Source organism: Chrysochloris asiatica, unplaced genomic scaffold (genome assembly GCF_000296735.1).
Source record: "Chrysochloris asiatica unplaced genomic scaffold, ChrAsi1.0 scaffold00239, whole genome shotgun sequence".
Lineage (NCBI taxonomy): Eukaryota > Metazoa > Chordata > Mammalia > Afrosoricida > Chrysochloridae > Chrysochloris > Chrysochloris asiatica.
The window spans coordinates 3618322-3641143 of NW_006408757.1; the positions used below are offsets into that span (position 1 = coordinate 3618322).

The window sequence follows — 22822 nt, forward strand, 5'->3', positions numbered from 1 at the left end:
GGCTTCCCTTTTCACTTTTCTTATTGCTTAACTCAGAGTAACTTTCACAGGTGTTGTCTGTTTCCCTGGTATATGGCAGCTGGTACTGGTTCTTGCCTGGGTTTTTGTGTTTTATAGAGTATGATTGTAGCTTGTCTATATGGCAGCAGTTGTTGACTCTTCTTGTGTAATATAGGGAGACAAAGAGTCCTCCAAAGGCAGAAGGGGGAGCATATAACAACAAAACAACACCAGTGGGTGGAAAAGAAAAAAAGAGAGAGAGAGAGAGAGGAAAAAAAATAAAGCAGCACCAACAAAAACAAGACTGAATACTGTAGTCTTTAATCACAGGAAAGGGAGAGGAAGGAGAGAAGAAAAAGAAGGTAACAAAAATCTGCAGCTTAATATGAGTATGGCTATAATGTCCTAAGTTCCTGTCTTTAAAGCTGCCTGAGAGATTCCAATTTGGTATGCTATAGCTCAGGCTCGAATCCATCCTTTGGCTCTCTTTCCCTCCCTTCAGCTCTCTTCTACCCTTTCCCATGATAAAAACAAAACAAAACAAAACAAAAAAACGAACAAAAAGGAAACATATTAAAAGTTCAGGGCCTCCATTTGGGCTGAGTATCTGTGCACATGCATGGCAGAAGAACCCACCAGTGATGAGGGTGGGGGGTGGTCACTAGGCTTACGCTCTCCCTCTATTCACAAGAATGGAGGTTGTCAAACAGTGAGCGTGCCAATAACTAGATACAAAAGAAAATCAGAACAAAGCAAAACTGTCAACGTATATTGTCCACCTTTGTCCCAAGGTTCCCGCAGCATTTTTCTGTGGTGTTTCTGCTCCCATTGTTTCATCTTGCTGCTTGGTCTCGCCCAGGATGTCAGCTCAGGCCTCTGAGCCTGGCCCAACAGATTGAAAAGTATGCAATTTTTTACTTCAGCTTTAAACTCCACAAGCTATAAGCCTTCAAACCTTTAAAATATTCCTATCTCTGTGGTTCTGAATTTTGGAACTCTGCCCTGGATCTGCTTTGCCTGGTATTCTGTGTTATTGCTGATGGCGACCTTCACTGCACCTTCACTCTAGCCACCATTAAGCCCCGCTTCCAACCACCAAAGACTTTTAAACCATTGAGTTTCACGGATTTTTTCCAGGACTTCAGAAGATTCAAAATAGATACAGCCAATTTCCTAGTCATACCAAGGACACCATATATGACAAGATAATTTTTAGCAAAAAGGTCACTGAGAGCGGTTTTTAATTGTGGAGCCAGAGTTCTTGCAGTTCAGGTTCCCAGAAAAGGATCTGAAAGCAGTAGTTGATTCTACAACTTCCACTTTCTGCTTCTTACCTTCAGGAGTGGCTTTCTGTTTGGTCATCTCCTGTTTTCATTTTCTAGGTACTTCTTTAACAGGTCCTTCTTCCATTTCATCTTCTTTTGTTGTACTCCTCATCATCTGCCTCATCATTCTCATAATTCTCAACCACATTCTTGGCTTTCACGGAAACCAAATTGGAGGGAGATTTATTGCCCTTTGTCAGCATATTATCCATGGACTATACTTCAGAGTAATCTTTTCTTGTCCTCATCATCTTCATTGTCCAATTCCTTTTCATTATCATCCTTTTCATCCTTGAAGTGAGGAGCAGCTGCTCCTTTCAACCTGCTTGGCTCAAATTCATCCTAATCTTCATCATCTTCCTCATTGTCTTCATTATCTTCTTTGCTGCTCTCTTCCTTCTTGGCACTCTTGCCATTCTTGGCCCCTTTGGAGGAGCAGCTTCATTCTTAACAGAGGTCACTACCACTGTTCTGCCCTGGGTAGTTTCCTTCTTGTCAGGTATTGCTGATACTTTGACTGCTGTAACTAACTTCTTGCCTGGTGTGGTGGCTACCTTCTTGACAAGGGTGAAAGCTGATTTCTTGACTGGTGTGACAACTACTTTTTTTGTGTGAGAGAAACCACCATCTTTTTTGATGGCAGTGTGATATTCTTCTTGTGTTTTGTTTGTTTGTTTTGTTTTAACATTTTTATTGTGAATTGAGTGACAATTTATATGGGAGAGCATCAGCTTTACATTCATCCTATCGTATTTCATTTCATTACAATGATTACAATCCCTTCCATGCATAATTCAACAGCATTTGCTTCCAATTCCTGTTTTGTTTTGTTTTGGATGTACACTGAAGCATTCAAGAGTATATAAAAATTCACATAATCACAGGGTATACCCTGGATGCCAGAGTCCCGGCTGCCAGCACACAGCCCCTCTCCCTCCTTGAGTCTAGAGCCCCCAGCTGCTCCATCTTTCCATGTCATTATCTCTGGTGCAAGCTATCACGTCTCTGCTTCTCTGGATAGGGTCCCACACTGCGCTCTTCTCTCTTGATGGTCCCATGTTCCTCAGCTCCTGGACTACAAGATCAACTACTCCTCTCCTTTTGTTACAAAACGTCTACCTTTACATTTACAACATTAACTGATGAACAATCAGTTAATGTTGTAAATGTAAAAGTAGACGTTTTGTAACAAATTCACTATTGAACCACAAGAGTCTTATACCCATTTCCTTTCAACAATTCCATCTAGATAGGTTGGAAACCACTTAGTGCAAATTCTACCTTCCCCCACACCATCTAAAACTAAGCTGCCTCTTGAAAACTTGCAAGCCAGTTACTTCATGCCTTTGTAGGATTCTCCCCCCACCTCATTTTGGGTAGCCAATGTCTAAGTTGGCTAACTCTGTGTGCAGAAGAGGTGGGAATGATCCTTGCTGTAAAGATTTGTTCCCTCTTTTAGGATACTACATGCATAAGTATAGGTCAAATTCATCAAATTGTAGTGGATTAGTCTTTTATTCCAATTATTTCTTCCTGTAGTCGAGTTCTGATCATCCAGCCATTGAAGCTAGGTCCAGTGGGTACTATCTGCAAGTAGGTGTTCTTGTGCACTCTCTGCTCTAGTCCTATGTGAATATGTCCATGGGCTCAGGAGTCCTCAGGTATCACTATACTGCTGGCCATCCAGGTCATGATCCAGGTTGACAGGAGTCTAGTGACCGTGGTCAGACTTAGCTCACAGCTTCATTGCTGTTTTTCTCCGACTTCCCCTTATCGGTAGATCAACATGGTCACGAGCAAGATTACATGGCTGCTCGTGTATTCCCTGAGGGGACTAGAATGATTTTTGACAAAGTGCCTAGGCACATTGCATGGTGAAGAGACAGTCTCTTTAAGAAATGGTGCTGGCAGAACTGGAAAGCGATTTGTAAAAGACTGAAACAAGACCTTTGCCTCATGCCTTATACAAAAATGTACTCAACATGGATTGAAGAGCTAAATGTGAATACCAAAATTATGAAGATCATCAATGAAAAATAGGGACAAACGTGATGGCATTAATTCAGGGCATATACAGACTACCATACATTTTGAAAAGCACACAAACAAAATTAGACAAAATAGATGATTGGGACATACAAAAAATTAAAAACTTGTGTGCATCAAAAGACTTCACCAAAAGAGTAAAAAGGGAACCCACAGACTGGGAAAAAATATTTTGCAATGACATATCAGATAAGGGACTCATTTCTAAACTATATAGGAAAATACTACACATCTACAAAAATAAGACAAATAACCCAATTAAGAAATGGGCACAGGATATGAACACACACTTCACCAGGGAGGAGATCCGGACAGCCAACAAACATGAAGAAACGTTCACGATCACTAACCATTAGAGAGATGCAAATCAAAACAACAATGAGATATCTCACACCAGTAATAACAGCAATGATCAAAAAAGTTGAGGACAATAAATACTGGCGGGGCTGTGGAGAGACTGGGACACTCCTGCATTGCTGGTGGGACTGCAAAATGGTCCAACCCTCTGGAAAGCAATATGGCGCTTCCTCAGAAGGTTGAAAATAGAAACACCATATGATCCAGCAATTCTTCTTCTTGGTATTTACCTACAAGACAAACGAGCCACAACAAAAGACGATATATGCACATTAATGTTCATAGCAGCACTATTTACAATAGCAAAGAGTTGGAGACAGGCAAAGTGCCCATCAACTGAAGAATGGATAAACTGTGGTACATACACACAATGGAATACTATGCTACCTTGAAGAATAACAAGGAAGCTGCAAACCACCAGTTAGCATGGATGAACCTTGAGGACATTATGTTGAGTGAAATTAGTCGGTCACAAAAAGAGAAATACTGCATAGGACCACTACTGTAAAAGACTAAGAAAAAGAACCTATACTAAAGGAGGGGGGGGGGATTCTTTGCTGATTGCTGGGATGTAGGGTGTGGGGTGAGGGGAGGGACAGAAAGGTAGAGCACAGGGCAGGGAATAGACACCGGTTAGTTAGGGTGCTGGGGAGGGTGACAATACACAAAAGTGGAGAGGGGAGTGGAAGAACAAAGCAGAGGGGAGAACAAGTAGGCAGGTTCCCATGTGCATATCGCTTTCCAGTTCTGCAGGCACCATCTGTTGAAGAGTCCATCACCTCCCCATGTGATATATTTATATACTTTGTCAATAATCAGTTGGCTGTATGTAGATGGGCTAATTTCTGTATTCTTGATTCTTTTCCATTGATCAATATATCTTTCATTGTACCAGTATCAAGCTGTTTTGACCACTGTAGCCATGGAAGAAGTTTTGAATTTGGGGAGTGAGAGTTTGCCAACCTTATTCTTCTTCTTAAGCACTGCTTTGCTTATCCTGGGTCTGTTTATTTTCCATATAAAGTTTATAATCATTTTTTCCATCTCTTTGAAGAATGTTGTTGGAATCTGGATTGGGATTGCGTTATATATGTAAATTGCTTTGTGCAGTATTGACATTTTCACAATGTTAAGTCTTCCTATCCACGAGCATAGTACATTCTTCCATTTTTGTAGGTCTCTATTGGTTTCTTGTAATACTGTTTGTAGTTTTCTTTGTATAGCTCCTTTGTTTCTCTGGTTAAATTTATTCCTAGATATTTCATCCTTTGGGTGGGTATTGTAAATGGTATTGCTTTACTAATGTTCTTTTCAGCATTGTATTTTTTGGAATAGAGGAATACAACTGATTTTTGTATGTTGATCTTATACTCTGCCACTTTGCTGAATCTTCCAATGAGGTCTAGCGGCTTTTTTACTGAGTCTTTGGGGTTTTCTACATATAGAATCACATCATCTGCAAATAAAGTGTTTTAGTTCCTCTTTCCCTTGGTTTCCATTGTGATATCAGCCATGTGGTTTCTAATGCATGTTATTTGTGTCTTCTCCCTCTTTTCTTTGTTAGGTATGTCAGTTTTGTTAATCCTTTCAAAGAACCAGCATCTTGTCCTGTTGATTCTTTCTATAGTTTTTTTGTTTTCTATCTCATTTATTTCTCCTCTAATCTTTATTATTTCTTTTCTTTTGGTGGCTGTAGGTTCCCTCTGTTGGTCTGTTTCTAAATGTTGTAGATGCTGTGTTAATGTGTTAATTTTGGGTCTTTCTTCTTTTTGGAGGTGTGCATTAAGGAGCTCTGGTAGCGTAGTGGTTACGAATCGGGCTGCGAACCTTAAGGTCAGTGGTTCGAAACTACCAGCTGCACCGCGGGAGAAAGATGAGGCTTTCTACTCCCGTAAAGATTTACACCCTCAGAAACCCTATACAGGGTCGCTATGGGTCGGAAACGACTCGATGGCACATAACAACAACAACAACAACATTAATTGCTATAAATTGTCCTCTCAGCACCGCTTTCACCATGTCCCAAAGATTTTGGTATGTGCTCTTTTAATTCTGATTTGTTTCTAGGAACTTTGTGAATTCATGTTTAATTTCTTCTACTACATAGTCGCTTTATCAACAGGGTATTATTCAGTTTCCATATATTTGACTTAATTTCTTTGGTCTTCCTATTGCTGATTTCTAATTTGATAGCATTGTGGTCTGAGAAGATGCTTTGTAGTATGTTGATATTTGTATATTTATGGAGATTGGTTTTGTGACCTAAGGCATGGTCTATTCTGGAGAATGTTCCCTGTGCACTGGAAAACAATGTGTATTGTGCTGTTGTTGGGTTGAATACTCTGTACACATCTATGAGTTCTAGTTGGCTGATTGTGATGTTTAGTTCTTCTTTGTCTTTGTCAAGTTTCTTTCTGGTTGTTCTATCCATTTTTGAAAGCGGCATATTAAAATCACCCAATATTATTGTAGATTCATCAATTTCTTTCTTCAAATTTATTAGATTTTGCTTTATATATTTTGGAGCTCTTTCACTGGGAGCATAGATATTTATTATGGTTATGTCATCTTGTTCAATTGTCCCTTTAATCATGAGATAATGGCCATGTTTACTTATTATGCTGGGTTTTGCCTTAAAGTTTATTTTATCAGAGATTAGTGCTGCCACTCCTGTTCATTTTTTATTGCAATTTGTTTGTTATATTTTTTCCTATCCTTTGTCTTTTAATTTTTTTTTTTGCCTCTGTGTGTGAGATGTGTCTCTTTCAGACAGCATATTGAAGGGTCTTTTTTTCTTATGCATTCTGCCACCATCCATCCCTTAACTGGTGCATTTAATCTGTTTTCATTCAATGTAATTATTGATAGCTATGGATTAATTGCTGCAATTCTGTTTTGTGTGTGTGTGTGTGTGGTTTTGCTTCTTTCTTTTTTCTGTGTGTCTTTCTGTGCTGAGTTCATGCTTTTTGTGTTATATCTTGTAGTTTCCTCAAAGCTTTAATGCTTCCATGTTCTTGGATTTTCATTTCTTGGTGTATTGTGAAGCGTTAATTTTCTTTGAGGTTACCTTATAGTCCATTAACTTTTCCCTCCATTTAGTGCAGGCTATTTTATCCTTTAATCTACCTGAGCTTCTTACCATCTGGATCTCTGTTCCTACATGTTTACCTCCTTTTTCATTATAATTGTTTTGTTCATAGACTGACCTCCCAGATTCTCTGAGTTTGTTCTTATAGTTTTATTTTGTTCTCGACTCTTCCTTCTGTCAATTTAGTTCTGGGAGGTGCTACCACTAATGTCAATCTCTGGTTGTTTTCTGTTCTTGATGGTTCTCAGTCCATAGAACTCCCTTTAAGATGTTATGTAGCGCAGGGTTGGCTTTGGAGAAATCCCTTAGCTTCTGTTTACCCTGGAATGTTTTGAATACACCATCATGTTTGATTGATAGCTTTGCTGGTAAAAGCGTTCTTGGTTGGCAGATTTTTTCTTTCAGTATTTTATATATGTCTCCCCATTGCCTTGTTTCTTACATGGTTTCTTCTAAGAGATCTGAGCTTAATGTGACTTGCTTGCCTTTGTATGTAACACTTCTGTTTTCCTTAGCTGCTTTCAGGAGTGTCTCTTTATCTTTGATTTTAGAGAGCTTGCTTGTGATATGTCTCAGTGATTTTCTTTTGGGGTCTATCCTTCCTGGGGTTTGTTGAGTATGGTTCCTCATAAAATGCCCACTTCCTGGAAAACCCTTCCTATTCCTATGAATAAACATGATGACTTTCCTTTCCTCAAGTTCTTTAATCCCCAGTAAAACCTTTGTTCCTGGAAACTGGGGTTAAACATTGTGTTAAGTCCTATCTTTCCAATTTGCAAGTCACTTTTCTATAATAAACTTTTGCTCATATTGGAAAAAGAAAAAAATGAATACACCATCAGGTCCCCATTGATATGGAGATGAGAGAGAAGAGAAAGTGCTTACTGGTCAGAAGTATGGTGAGACTCAGGGACTTCTGAGCCCATGGACAAGGACATAGCTATGGAGTGCTACAGCTGAGAGTGAAGCATCCAGTTGAAATGAACTGAGGGGAGATGCAGAAGAATGCCTAGACTTGCAGACAGTACTTATTTGACCTACCTTTAATGGCTTGATGACCACAACTAGACTAGATAGAAGATAACAGATTTGTTGAAGGAAACAAGTGTAAATTGCTACAATTTGATAAACTTGAATTATGGACGTAGCTCCTCAAAATACCGACTGAGAGAGAATGTGTCTTCATCTTATCCCCTCTGTATGAAAGATACATAGATCAATGGAATAGAATAGAGAATCCAGAAATTAACCCATCCACATACAACCAACTGATTATTGAAAAACGGCCTAAGTGTATTGCATGGGGAGGAGATAGTCTCTTCAACAGATGGTGCTGGCAGAACTGGAAAAGATTGAAACAAGACCTACACCTCACACCTTATACAAAACCCAACTCAACATGGATTAAGGACCTAAATGTGAATCCCAGAATTCTAAAGGCCATCAATGAAAAAATTGGGACAAATTTGAGTGCTCTAATGCAAGGCACTCACAGACTACCAAACATTGCAAAAATTACACAAACAAAAGTAGATGATTGAGACATACTACAAATTAAAAACACATGTGCTTCAAAAGACTTCACCAAAAGAGTAAAATGGGAGCCCACAGAATGGGAAAGAAATCTTTTGCAATGATGCATCATACGAGACTAATTTCTAAGATATATAGGAAACTACAATATCTCTACAAAAAAAAGACAAATAACTCAATTAAAAAATGGGCACAGGACATGAGCAGATATTTCACAAAGGAAGAGATTCAGGCAGCCAATAAATATATGAAGAAATGTTCACAATCACTAGCCATTAGAGAGATGTAAATCAAAACAACAATGAGATATCATCTCACACCAGCAATAATAGCATAGTTCAAAAAAGTTGTTGTTGTTGTTGTTAAATGCCTTCGAGTCGGTTCCGACCCATAGCGACCCTGTACAGGGTTTCCAAGAAGCGACTGGTGCGCTTGAACCACTGACCTTGTAGTTCAAACGGCTTTGCAGTCTGGTGCATTAACTCATAGCGCCAGAGGGAAATAAATGCTGGCGAAGATGTGGAGACTGGGATTGTCCTACATTGCTGGTGGGATTGCAAAACGGTCCAAACACTCTGGAAAACAGTATGGCACTTCCTCACAAACTTGGAAATGAAAATACCTTATGATCCAGTAACCCATCTACTTGGTAATTATCCACAGCAAATGCGAGTCATAACATGAGTAGACATATCCACACCAATGTTCATAGCAGCACTATTTACAATAACAAAAAGATGGAGACAGCCTATTGTCCATCAATGAAAGACTGGATAAACAAACTTTGGTACATACAAACAATGGAATATTATGCTACCTTGAAGAATAACAATGAACCCACCACATAGCATGGATGAACCTTTAGGACATTATGCTGAGTGAAATTAGTAAGTCACAAAAGTAGAAATAGTGCACAGGACCATTACTGTAAAAGAATAAGAAACAGTACCACCACTAAAAGTTGGGAGGGGAATTCCTTGTTGGTTACTGAGGTGAAGGAGGTGGCGTGAGGGGAGGGAGGAGAAGGTGGAGCAAAGGGTAGGGAAAAGACACAGGATAGGTCAGGTGTTGGGAGGGGGGCAATACACAAGAAGGGGGCGGGGAATGGAAAAACAAGGCTAATGGGAGAACAGTTTGTCAGGTTTATATGGGCTATTGGGACAGAGGTAAATAATCATGTATGCACAATCTTGGAACAACAGAGCTCTGGGATAAAGGGGTTGAGGCATGGTTTGAATGGGTAAAAGAAGGAAAATAATGTTAAGATGCTTGGCTGTCTTTTGTATCTTGGTTTCTGTTACCTATTATTGTAAATTAGACACAATTACAACAGTCCAATTGACTACTACAAGAACAAGCAAGTTGTTTGCCGGGGAGGCAAGTGCTTGGGACACCTCAGAGGAAACCCCATCCAAGACTGAGACTGAAGGGGAATACATGAGTAGGCATTTGGTCTTCTAGTGACCACATTAATCTGCTGATAAGGGGAAGTGGGGGGAAACAGCAATTCAGATGTGAGCTAAGTCCAACCACATTCACTAGACTCCTGTCAACCTGGATTGAGACCTGGTTGGCCAGCAGATTGGCAAGACCTGGGGACTCCTGAGCCCAGGGACAAGACCACAGAGTACTAGAGAGGAGAGTGAAGCGTCCAGCTGATATGAAGTGAGGGGAGACGCACAAGAACACTCATACTTGCAGATAGTACCCATTTGACCTGTCATCAATGGCTGGATGATCATTTTTTATGGGTCTCTTTAAGTCTTCTACTTCACTCTGTAATCCACTACAATTTGTTGAACTTGAACTATACTTGTGGATAGTTCAAAAGAGGGAATGAATCTTTACAGTGAGCATCATTCCTACCTCCTCAGTACACAGGTTTGACAAGGATGGGCAACTTAGACATTGGCTACCCAAAATAGGGGGCTAGAAAGGCACGAAGTGACTGGCTTACAAGCTTTCAAGAGAGAGTCTAGTTTCAGAGGGTGCAGGAGAAAGTAGAAGAATCTCTACTGAGTGGCTGCAAACCTGTTTGGATGGGGCTGGTGAAAGGAGATGGGGATAAGATTATTGTGGTTCAATCGTGAATAATTGCTATCAAGACTGATTTTGAGTGTTGCAAATGTAAAGGTAGACATTTTGTAACAAAAGGAGGGAGTGGTTGATCTTGCAGTCCAGCAGTGGGGGAACCTGGAACTATCAAGGAAGAAGAGCCAAGTGTGGGACCCTATCCATAGAAGCAGTAAAACCAGAGATGGAAGCAGAGAGAATGAAATGGAGAGATGGAGCAGCTTGGGACTCTGGACTCAGAAAAACTATCACTTAAATCAAAATAAAAACTTTAAAAATAAATAAAAGAGATAGAAAACACAAAAACTATAGAAAGAATCAACAGGACAAGAAGCTGGTTCTTCTAAAGGATTTAATAAAATTGAAAAAACTTTGGAAAACCTAACAAAATAAAAGAGGGAGAAGACACAAATAATACGCATAAGAAATCACCTGGGTGACTTCACAACATAACCAACAGAAATAAAAGCAATAGCAATACAATACTATGAAAAGGTGTGCTCCAATAAATGTGAAAATCTAGAGGAGATGGATATATTTATAAAAAACACAACCGACCTAAAATTACACAGAGTGAAATACAAAACTTGAGCATATCTATAACAAAAGAAAAAATTGATAAGGTCATCAACAAATTCACAACCAAAACAAGTCCAGGACCAGATGGCTTCACTGGTGAATGTTACCAAACGTTCAAAGAAAACCTGTCAACAATTCTAGTCAAACTATTCTGGAATAAAGAATTTTATAAAGCAGTCATAATCCTCATACCAACACAAGGCAAGGACATCACTAAAAAAGAAAATTATTGATCAACATCACCTCATGAACACAGATGAAAAAATTCTCACCAACATTCTATCCAATGGAATTCAATAACATATCAAAAAAACAAAATCAAGATCAAGTAGGATTTATATCAGGGACACAAGGATGGTTCAATATTAGAAAAACAACCAATGAAATCTACCATATAGATATAAAAAGAAAGAAAAGAGGGTGAAGATACAAAAAAGACTTACATAAGAAACCACGTAGATGAAATTACAACAGAACCGATGGAAACAAAAAGGATAATACCTGAGTACTCTGAAGAGTTGTATTTGAACAAATTTAAAATCTAGAAGAAATGAATGTATTTTCAAAAAACACGACCTACCGAATATTACACAAAGTGAAATAGAAAACTTAAACAGACCTATAGCAAAGGAGAAAATTGATCAAGTCATCAATACCCTCTGGGGGTGGGGATGGGGGTGGGGTTTACACTTGCTCAGGCACCTACTCTAGTCAACAGAATGGAGGTACAGAGACAGCAAGAAACCAATGAACACATTAAAAAAAAACAATGCCCATATCTTTATCGCCGCAGTTCTGTCAGGCATCTGTGGCTGCTCTGATCCTTCCCTAATTCGATCTCACCCAAGATGGCCACTCAGAGAGAACCAGAATCTTGGATTAGAAAGCACTGGATTTCTTGCTTCTGCTACAAATTCCACTGGCTGTAAGCCTTCCAACTTTCTAAATATTTCTTTATATGTGGTTCAGAGATCTGGGATCATCTCCTGAGCCTGCTTGGTCCAGTATTCTGTGTTATTGCTGACAGAGCTCCTCACTGCACTTCTATCTGCCATTTTGTTTGTTCTTTCGAGTATCATTCAATTCTTGATGATAAATGGAGAAAAGACTGAAGTTGTCAAAGACCTCATTTGTTAGATACACCATCAACGATCATGGAATCAGCAATCAGGAAATCAAATGACACATTGCATTAGGAAAAAGCAAATATGTCAGGCTGAGGACCAAAGCGTGCCTGACCCAAGCAATGGCATTTTCAATAGCCACATATGCATGTGAAAGTTGGAAATCCCCAGCTATCCGTATGGATAAACATTATAACTTTTCCCAACCAAAACTTGTTAATCATTGGCTCTTGACCATATGCTACCTCTTGAAATGGTTGAACATTAACCATTTCCTTTTGGTACAGTGACTCTGTGTATTACTTACATTTTCTCTTGATGCTTTCTGCATCATTCAATAATTTGCACAGAGAATCTTTCAATAACGAAAGTCAAGGCTTGAATTTTTTCTTCAGTTCCCCAAGTTTGAGAAATGCTGAGTGTGTTCTTCCTTTTTGGTTATCTGATTCAAGATCTTTGCACATTTTGTTGTAATATTTGGCTTTATGTTCTCGAGCTGATCTTTGAAATTTTCTGTTCAGCTCTTGTACCTCCTCATTTCTTCCATTTGCTTTAGCATCTCTACAATGGCGAGCAAGTTTCAGTGTCTCTTCTGACATGCATTCTGACCTTTTCCTTCTTTCTTGTCTTCTCAATGACTTTTTGCTTTCTTCATGTATGATGGTCTTGATGTCATCTCACAACTCTTCTGGTCTTTGGTTTTTAGTATTTAATATATCAAATCTGTTCTTCAGATGATCTCTAAATTCAGGTGGGATATATTCAACGTCATATTTTGGCTTTCGTGGATTTGTTTTCATGTTCTTCAGGTTCAGTTTGAATTTGCATATGAGTAATTGATAGTCTGTTCCACAGTCTGCCCCTAGCCTTGTTTCCACTGATGATATGGAGCTTTTCCATCATCTTTTCCCACAGATGTAGTCAATTTGATTTCTATGTATTCCATCTGGTGAGGTCCATGTGTATAATCGTCTCTTATGCTGTCTAAAGAAGGTATTTAAAATGAACAAATCATTGCTTTTGCAGAATTCTATCATGCATTCTCCAGCATCATTTCTATTACCAAGGCTATATTTTCCACCTACTGATCCTTCCTCTTTGGTCCCTACCTTTGTATTCCAATCACCAGTAATGATCAATACATCTTGATTGCATGTTTGATTGATTCGGGGTTGAAGATGTTGGTAGAATTCTTCTATTTCATCCTTAATGACTTTAGTGGTTGGTGCATGAATTTGAATGTTAGTGGTATTAACGGGGTTTCCCTATAGGTGCATGGGTATTATCCTATCACAAACACGTTGTACCTCGTGATTGATCTGGATATGTTCTTTTTGACAATGAATGTAACACCATTCCTATTCAATTTGTCATTCCCAGCATAGTAAATCATGCAGTTGTCCGATTCAAAATGGCCAATACCAGTCCATTTCAGCTCACAAATTCCTAAGATATCTATGTTTATGTGTTCCATTTCAATTTTCAATGGATGTTTACAGCTGCTTCTCTTCATTTTGAGTTATGTCCCATCAGCAAATGAAGGTCCCGTGGACTTTTCTCCCACAGGCTCTACTCCATTTGTGTCATCATGGTCAGCTCTACTTTGATGAGGCAGCTGAAGAGAATTTTGAGTGCCTTCCTACCTGAGGGGCTCATTTTCTGGCACTATATCTGACAGTGTTTCTCTGCTGTTCATAACGGTTTCAGTGTCTTAATATTCGGAAGTAGTTCGTCACTCTTTCTTCCTAGTTTGTCTTTGTCTGGAAGCTCATCTGAAACCTGTCCCCCATGGGTGATCCTGCTGATATTTAAAATACTGGGGGCATAACTTTCAGAATCATAGCAACTCACAAGCCAACACAGTATGACAAACTGACAGATGAGTGGTGGCCGTTTAGTTTTAAGTGGAAACGGTCACTTTAAATTTCAAGGAGTTCTGTGCACATGTGTAGTAGAACCCTCAAGGGGTGGGGTGGGGTGTCCATTCACTCATGCATCCCCTCACGTCACCAGAATGGAAATGCACATACAACAAGAGACCAATGAACAGATACCAAAAGAAGAACATCCACACTTGTATTTCTGTGGTTCTACCAGGCATTCGTAGCTGTTCTGATCCTTCCCCTGCTTGGTCTTTCCCAGGATGGTGGCTTCAGGAGCAGCTGAGTGTCTTAAATTAGAAAGCAATGGCTTTCTTGATTCTGCTATGTCGGAAACGGCATATGCAAGTTCTGAGAAGCTGAGGCCCTGTGACACATGGACGAAAATCCAATCATTGGGCCCTCCTCAGACTTGTGGGCCATGGACCCTGAGGGACAAGGAAGTGACCTCCTAAAGTCCCGGGTTCATAGGTCTTTGCAAACTCACTGGTCAGCTACCTTTGTACAATTCTCTCTGGTTCTTATATTGTTAATTCTTTACTTGTTCTTCATGTTTCTAACTCCAATGATTGTAGCTTCTGGGAAAAATGATGTACTACACTTTGCCTCTCTTAATGGCTCCACTGTAAATGTCACTGCCCTGAAGGTATTGGGAACAGGTTTTTGTGGGGATCCAGCAGTGGCCACCTGGGAGGAATGCCAGAACTTTTACTTATCTGATTATTCAGTTATGTTTGATATCAACTTGAAGCATGCACTTTTGATGTCCATGAATAATAATGAGACCGAAACCCCCTCTGGAGTTGAGCCAGTAAAAGCTTCCTCAAATGACTTAGGAAGAGCAGGAACGGGAAGTTAATATGTACTCTATAATTGCTTGTTTGAACTTTTCTTATGTAACTATAATTGCTTGTTTGAACTTTTCTTATGGAAATTAGTCTTTTTGATCATTATGAAAATCATGATATACTCAGAAAACATTTTAGGGTTAAATCTGTGAATCATCAAGTCCTGTATCACATGAATAACCTCGCGTCTTATCACGAATGAATAATCACATTAAACTTGTACCTCCTCCCTTGATTTCCCTGATCTGAAAACGAATAAAAAGACTGAGGCAAAGCTAGTCCTGTATGCTAGCTTGCCTGACAGCTTGCATCAAACTTGTGTATCTGTCTTTTTTGTTTTTAATCTATTTCTTTCACCTACCAGATTTCCCACCTTCATGAAGCCCACCCCTTTGTCGAGGCCGGACCCCGACACTGCTACAAATTCCCCTAGCTGTAAGCCTTCCAAGCTTCTAAATATTCCTTTATATGTTGTCCAGAGTTCTAGCACCATCCCCTGAGCCTGCTTGGTCCGGTATTCTTAGTTGTTGATGACAGAGCTCCTCACTGCATGTCTACTGATGCACCATCTTGTTGGTTGCCGTAACCTGCTGGTTTGGTGAGTTATGCATTGAAGAGCTCAGAAGTCTTTGGGGAAGGGTTATAGAGATAGAAACACCACCTTCAGAGTGGTATAGAGGTAGATGGAGGTCATGTTCAGTAGAGGTGTTTAACATTTTATAGTAGTACCTTTTGACTTAACTTCATATTTGAAAATTTTCATAATAAAATGATGTGGAATGAAAGCCTATTTCCTTAATCCATAGTCCCCTTATTTGTTTTAATGTATACTTTTAGTGCCAAAGCACTAATTTTAACCATTAATTTATATATACATATATGTCATTTTTGCGAGAAATGAGACAGGGAAGACTGAACCTTTGTCATTAATGTTTTTAGGCTGTTATGTTCTTTTTTGGAGGTCTGGTGTGGTGCTGTAGGATCAGCACTGGACTGCTAGGCATGGGTTGGTGGTTCAAACCCACCAGCCCATCCTTGGAAACCCTATACATGGTGGCTATGAGCCAGAACTATTTTGATGGCACTTAACAAAAACAGTGTGTAAATGTGTTCTTCTCCAATAATAAGACTATTGGATATTCCTTCCTGTATTTTTGGATTCAGCATTCTCACATCTGCATAAGAGATCTCCAACTTTTTAATGATGTGAAATTAATAACAGGGTATGAGAGTAAGTCCAAAAATATTGCTGCTAAATGATAGATACCTTTACTAAGCAAAAATATAAAAATGAGAAGCTATAGTTTCTTGACGTATTCTTCATGTAGGTCTACACATTTCTGAAGGTGGTGTTTCCTCCTCTCTAAAACTGTTGGTGTGGAGCTGTAGGATAAGCACTGGACTTCTAACCCCATGGTTGTCAGTTCAAACAAAAAGCTGCTTCTTGAAAACCCTATACAGGGTTGCTATGAGTTTGAACCAACTTGACAGCACTTAACACCAATAACTCTTCCCTGAAGAATTCTGAGCTCTTTTATTCATAGCACATAAAAATGACAGTTTTGGCATGCTTGAGGAACTCAAATTATATTCCTTTGAAATGTTCTTTCAGTTTTTAGAACAAAAAGAAGCCTGAAAGGGCAAGATTAGGTCTGTAGGGTGGATGGAGTAAGATTTCTCAATGACAATTCTCATGGAAAAGCCCTTGTTACCCTTGAAGAGCAAACAGGTTCATTATCATGATGAAAAACCTTCCTAAGCAAAAATTTCCTGGCCTTATTCTCACCAATGCAGTTTTTAGTTTTCTTTAAACTTCTTGATGCAAAGCCCTCATGATCATACTGTGCCCTTTTGAATAAATCTATCAAGATTACCCCTATGGAATTCCCAGAAACAGTAACCATAACCTTCTGAGCTGATCTCCCTGCCATGAATTTAACTGTCCCATCGGAAACCACTGCTTTGACGGGATCTTTTTTTTTAAGGCACCTTGATAAGTCTAAGGCAAGTGTATTACTGATATGACTTGTCTGCAGTCATCTACAAATCACAGAAATATGTTTAAATATCTTTTGTTTGTAACAGATCTGTGCATGTATTAACAGGAAATCTAGTAGCAATATTTTTTAAATTTACACTCATACTCACAGGCAAGTTACCAAGATAGTACATGTAAGGTTCCAGTGGTTAGAGGGGACTTCCTTAAGTTCTTAGAAATTCAGGATAATTTTCTGTATAAGTCTGAAGTAGTTAATATTTTAGAAACTCTATTTTGTCATTTAAAATTTAGCATAAGGATCCTCTAAATATTTGCATTGGTATATCTTTCTGCCTTATTTTCCCCTCTCCCCCTTAATCTCTGCTTTCTACATTCTCATGGCCAACACTGTTGGAAAGAGGAGCTAAGGGATGAGGTACATAGGGGTGATTTTCTCATATGCTTCAAGTAAGGATATAATAAAAGGAATTTCTAGAGGCAAAGTTAAATTTTGACTTTCAAAGACACATTATAATTGCCTGACTGGAGGACAATGTGGAGGTCTTGTAAACTCCTAGCTTAAAAGGCATCCTAGTAGTCCCATCTGTAAAATGAGAAGACACTTGTTTTAAGCAATAAGTAATGAGATAAGTATGATGCTAAAAGTATCTTTGCTGGATGGATAGAGAATGAAACTATCATTGCTGAATAATTATCTAGAAGATCAGCAATATTTTCTATCAAGAGCCAGGCTTTGCAAGTCATTATGTTCCTGTCATAACTACTCAACTCTGGCTTTTAGTGCCAATGCAGCCATAAATAATATGTAAACAAATGAACATGGCTGTGTTCCCAGGGAATATTACTTGTAAAAGAGGCAGTCCATGGACCATAGTTTGGCCACCCATGATTCTAATATGGAACCCTACCTAGGAATATTATTTGGAGCATGACATGGCATGGAGTGAAATAAGGATGAGTTTATAAATAGGAACTATTTTAACAAACACTAGAGCAAATGATAATAGTAGCGGCATGTATAAGCACCAAGGGCTGATTTCTAAGCACAAAAATAGAATTGTCTCATGGGAAACTCTGGAAAAGATGTGTATATCACTACATAGAAAACACAGCTTCAAACCATATGCATTTTTTAAAATTGTGAATTATGTGATAGTTTACATGGGAGAACATTAGTTTAGCATTCATCCTAACTGATTTTGTTTCAATGCAATGATTACAATTCCCTCCATAAATCATCAAACAACAAAAGTGGACACCCTGCAAGCCTGACCCCTGGCTGTCAACACAGAAACCCTTTCTCTCCCAGAATCGAGTCCCAGCCACTCCATCTCTCCACGTCATTGTCTCTGCCTTCATCTGTGGGATCGCTGCTTTTCTGGATAGGGTGCACACTCTGCTCTTTTTTCTTGATAGTCCCAAGGACCTCTGAACCTGGACTGAAGAATCAACCACTGCCCTCCTTTTGTTACAAAACGTCTATCTTTACATTTCCAACACTCACAGTCAGACCTGTAGCAATCACTCACTATTGAACCACAAGAGTCTTATCCTCATCTCCTTTCTTCAGCCCCTCCAGACAGGTTGAAAAACACTCAGTGAAGATTTTACCTTCTCCTGCACCCTCTGGAACAAGGTTCCCTCCTAAAAGCTTGTGAGGCAGTCACTTCGTGCTTTTTTAGCCAACCCCCCCCCCCGCCCCATTTTGGGTAGCCAATGTTTAAGTTGCCCATCCTTGTCAATCCTGTGTACTGAGGAGGTGGGAATGATCCCAGCTGTAAAGATTTATTCCTTTCTTTGAGCTACTACATCCACAAGCATAGGTCAAGTTCATCCAATTGTAGCAGATTACTCTTTTTTTCCTCTTCTTACTTCTTCTAGTCGAGTTCTAATCATCCAGCCATTGAAGCCAGTTCGCATGGGTATTATCTGAAACTGTGGGTTTTCTTTTGCATCTCCCCACACTTCATATCAGCTGGACACTTTACTCTCCTCTCTAGTCCTCTGTGACCATGTCAATGTCCCTGGGCCCAGGACTCCCCAGGTCTTGCCATATGGCTGGTCAACCAGGTCTCAATCCAAGTTAACAGGAGCCTATTGAACGTGGTTGGACTAGCTCATAACTTCACTGCTGTTTTTCCCCCATTTCCCCTTATTGGTGACCAACGCGCTCAGCAACAAGACCACATGCCTACTCATGTATTCCCCTTGAATCTTAGTCTTGGAAGGGCATTTGCCCTGAGGGGACCTGACCACTTGCCTTGATGGCTGCCGGGCGAACAACTTGCTTGTTCTTGTAGTAGTCAATAAAACTGCCATTATTGTTTTTTTTATTTTTTCCTGCTGGTCTTTCTTTCACGAAGTATCTTCTGTTCTTCTAGCCACTCCAGGCAAGTCTGCTTGTTCTTTCAATGGAAATTTCCCTCCTCAGATGTTTCTGGGTGAAGATCAGGATTCCACCTATGGTTTTATGGAATGCAAATACTCTGCAAGAAGCCTCCTTCACTGGGCAAGTTCTAGCCCCAATTTAGGTATTCCAATCAGTTATAGGCAGAAGACGGACTTACAAGATTTCTGTGGTGATGTTTCTGGCTATTCCTTTCTCTCACTCTCAAGTGTCTATTTTACAATAGTAGGCAAGGGAAAACAAGATTCATAAGATAATCAAGCATCTTAACATTATTTCCTCTCTTTTACCCATTCAAACCATGCTTCAATCCCCATATCCCAGAGCCCTGTTGTTCCAAGGTTGTGCATACATCATTATTTACCTCTGTTCCACTTAGCCCAAGCAAACCTGCCTAACTGTTCTCCCATCTGCCTTGTTCTTCCATTCGCCTCCCAATTCTAGTGTACTGTCATGCTCCCAGCACCCAAACTATCCTGTGTCTATTCCCTATCCTGTACTCCACTTTCCCTTTCCTCCCCTCACCCCAGTAACCAGCATACACCCCAGTAACCAGCAAAGAATTTTTCTCCCTTTTAGTGTGGGTACTTTTTCTTAGTGTTTTCCTATGCAGTATTTTTCTTTTTGTGACTAATTTTACTCAGCATAATGTCCTAAAGGTTCATCCATGTTATGCGGTGGCTTGCAGCTACCTTGTTATTCTTCAAGGTAACATAATATTCCATTGTGTGTATGTACCAAAGTTTGTTTATCCATTCTTCAATTGATACTTTGTTCTGTATGTCTTCTTGTGCTAAGTTTGTGTTTTTTGTGCTATTTCGTGTCGATTTCTTCTTGGTTTTCATGTGTGCTTGTTCTGCTTGGAAATTCATTTTCATGATAAATTGTGAAGTATTACAATTTTGAGGGGGTTACCTTATAGTCAATTAAATTTTTTCTCCATTTAAGAGAATCTATTGTATCCTGTAAACTACCTGACATCCTCACCGCATGAATCTCTATTCCTACATTTATCCCTTCTTCGAATTGATATTATTTTGATCTTTGGTTGACCTTCCAGCTCCTTTGAATTCGTTGTTGTAATTTTGTACTGTTCTGGACTCTGCTATCTGTTGACTGAGTTCCAGGTAGTGTTGCCATGCCTGTCAATCTCTGATTGTTGTTGTTCGTTTTGATTTTCAGTATGAAGAACTCCCTTTAAGATGTTTTGAAGTACACTCTGTCCTGCAAAGATCCACAGCCTCAGAAACCCCTCACAGGGTCACCAGGAGCCTGAACCAACTCCACGGCACACAGCCACTAAAGGTTCTGCACAAGTCAATCTTAGGGCTGCATTCCCGAGGCTGATGTCATAGGCAGCTGCCAAGCTCTTTCTCTCTGTACCATGGGAAAACTGTGGGGGTCAGCTCTGGACTTTTTTTTTTTTTTTTGGAGTGGGGCGGGGGGGGTGGTGTTGCACCCACCTGCCTGAAGGCGTCTGGGCTGGGCAAAGATGGCGCGACAGGGAAGAGGAGGAAAAAATGTGTAGGATCTCCTGCACCTATTTTTGCAAATGTCTTTCCACTGCTTTTAGCACCGGTTCCCTGTGCTGGTCTGGCTGTAGCCCCACCCTCTGAACGTTGCCCGGGTGGGGTGGCCGCAGAGGGAGTCCTGTGTCCAGAGATTCCTAATTCACAGTATTTTCCTTTATATCATAATTTTTTCACTTGTGAATGCAGGAAGCTGATGTCCTAGACCTTATGATAGATATAGAGCTCTGCTCTTGTTCTGTGAACACAGCTTCTGTGAGTTCTCAATCCCTCCGGCACGGAGCCTTTCTTACCTGGCCATCTCTGCTGCCTGCCAAAACCAGAAGTCCAAAAACTGTTTCTTAAAAGTAATTATCTGCAGAGGATGGCAGGGCTTTGTTCCAAAATTCTAAGGCTTAGAGGCCAGGATGGCCAGACTTTGTCTCTCATACTTCAGACATATTGTGAGGAGGGACCAGTCACTGAAGAGGTATATCATGTTTTGTAAGGTAAAAGGTCAGAGAAAAAGAGGAAGGCCCCAGTAAGATGGATTGGCAAAGTTGCAGCATCAATGGGCTCAAGTATGACAACAATTGTGAGGTTAGCACAGGACTGGGAGGTGTTTCATTCTGTTATGCATAGGGTTGTTATGAGTCCATACCGACTCAATGGCACCTAAAAACAACAACTAACAAGCTCTGTGACTGACCAGTAGGGACCTTCCATAGACACCAACCTGCATCTTTACCTGCAAACAAAACTTCAAGCACCATTGGGTCAGCTGAATTATATGTTCCAAGTGGCAGAGTGGCCTGCCCAGCAGCCTGAACCTGTTGCAAAGCCTACTCTTGTTCTTTGTCCCACTCAAAATGAGCAGCGTTTTTTGTTTTGTTTTTTAAATAAATGTTTTATTGTGTGATATTTTACATGGGGGAACATTAGTTTTACATTCATCCTATCATACATCATTTCATTGCCATAGTTACCATCCCATTCATGCATCATCACCCAGCCAAAGGATATACCCTGTAAGCCCGCCAGCAAGGTCCTCAGCACATTCCATCTTTCCCTCTCTGGGTGTCAAGTCCCCAGCCACTCCATCTCTTCACATCATCCTCTCTGTCTCTGTTTCAGGCCTCACTGCTTCTCTGGGTGGGGTCCCGCTCTCCGTTCTTCTCCATTGATGGCCCCAGGGCCCTCAGCTCCTAGACTGAAAGGTCTCCCCTCCTTGCTATAAAATATCCACCTTTATATTTCCAGTCTTCACAATCATTCCTGGTAACAATTATTCACCATTGCATCACAAGAGACCCATCTGCATTTCTCTTCATCAGCACTTCCCAGACAGGTTGGATGCTACTCACTAGAAACTCGAGGTTCCCTCTTGAAAGCTTGTAAGCCAGTCACTTCTTACCTTTGTATCCCTCCCCCCATTTTGGGTAGCTAATGTTCAAGTTGCCCATCCCTATCTACTCTTTGTGCGGAGGGGGTGGGAATAATTCTTGGAGCAGGGATTTTTTTTCCTCTTTTGAGCTACTGCATTTATAGGAGCAGGTCAAGTTTATCAAGTTGTATCAGATGAGGCTTTTTTTTTTCCCTCCTCTTTCTTCTTTGGGTTGAGCTCTGTTCATCCAGTCATTGAAACTAGGTCAGGTCGGTATCATCTACAAGTGTGGGTGTTCTTGTGTCTGTCCGCTCTCTTCTTATCAGCTGGTCACTTTGCTCTCCACTCTAGTCCTCTGTGGTTGTGGCACTGACTCTGAGCCCATGAGTCTCCAGGTCTTGCCTAGCTGCTGGCCGACCAGGTCTCCAGTAGTCACAGTAGCCTGCTAAACGATGCAGGGCTTAGCACGCCGCTTCATTGATGTTCTTTGGTCACTTCTCTTTATGGGTGACATGCATGATCATCAATCAGAGCGTGTATTTCCATTGCACCTTGGTCTTGGAAGAGGATTTGCACTGAGAGGACCCAACCACTTGCCTTGATGTCGCCTGGGCAAGCAACCTGCTTGTTCTTGTTGTAACAGTCGTATTTCCCTTATTGTTTTGTATTTT

General features: G+C 40.2%; 1 pseudogene; it reads left to right on the forward strand.

The window, feature by feature from the left end:
• The first annotated feature begins 14570 nt into the window (after nt 1-14570).
• Nucleotides 14571-22822, forward strand: part of LOC102838157 — a 46569-nt pseudogene continuing 38317 nt past the window's right edge.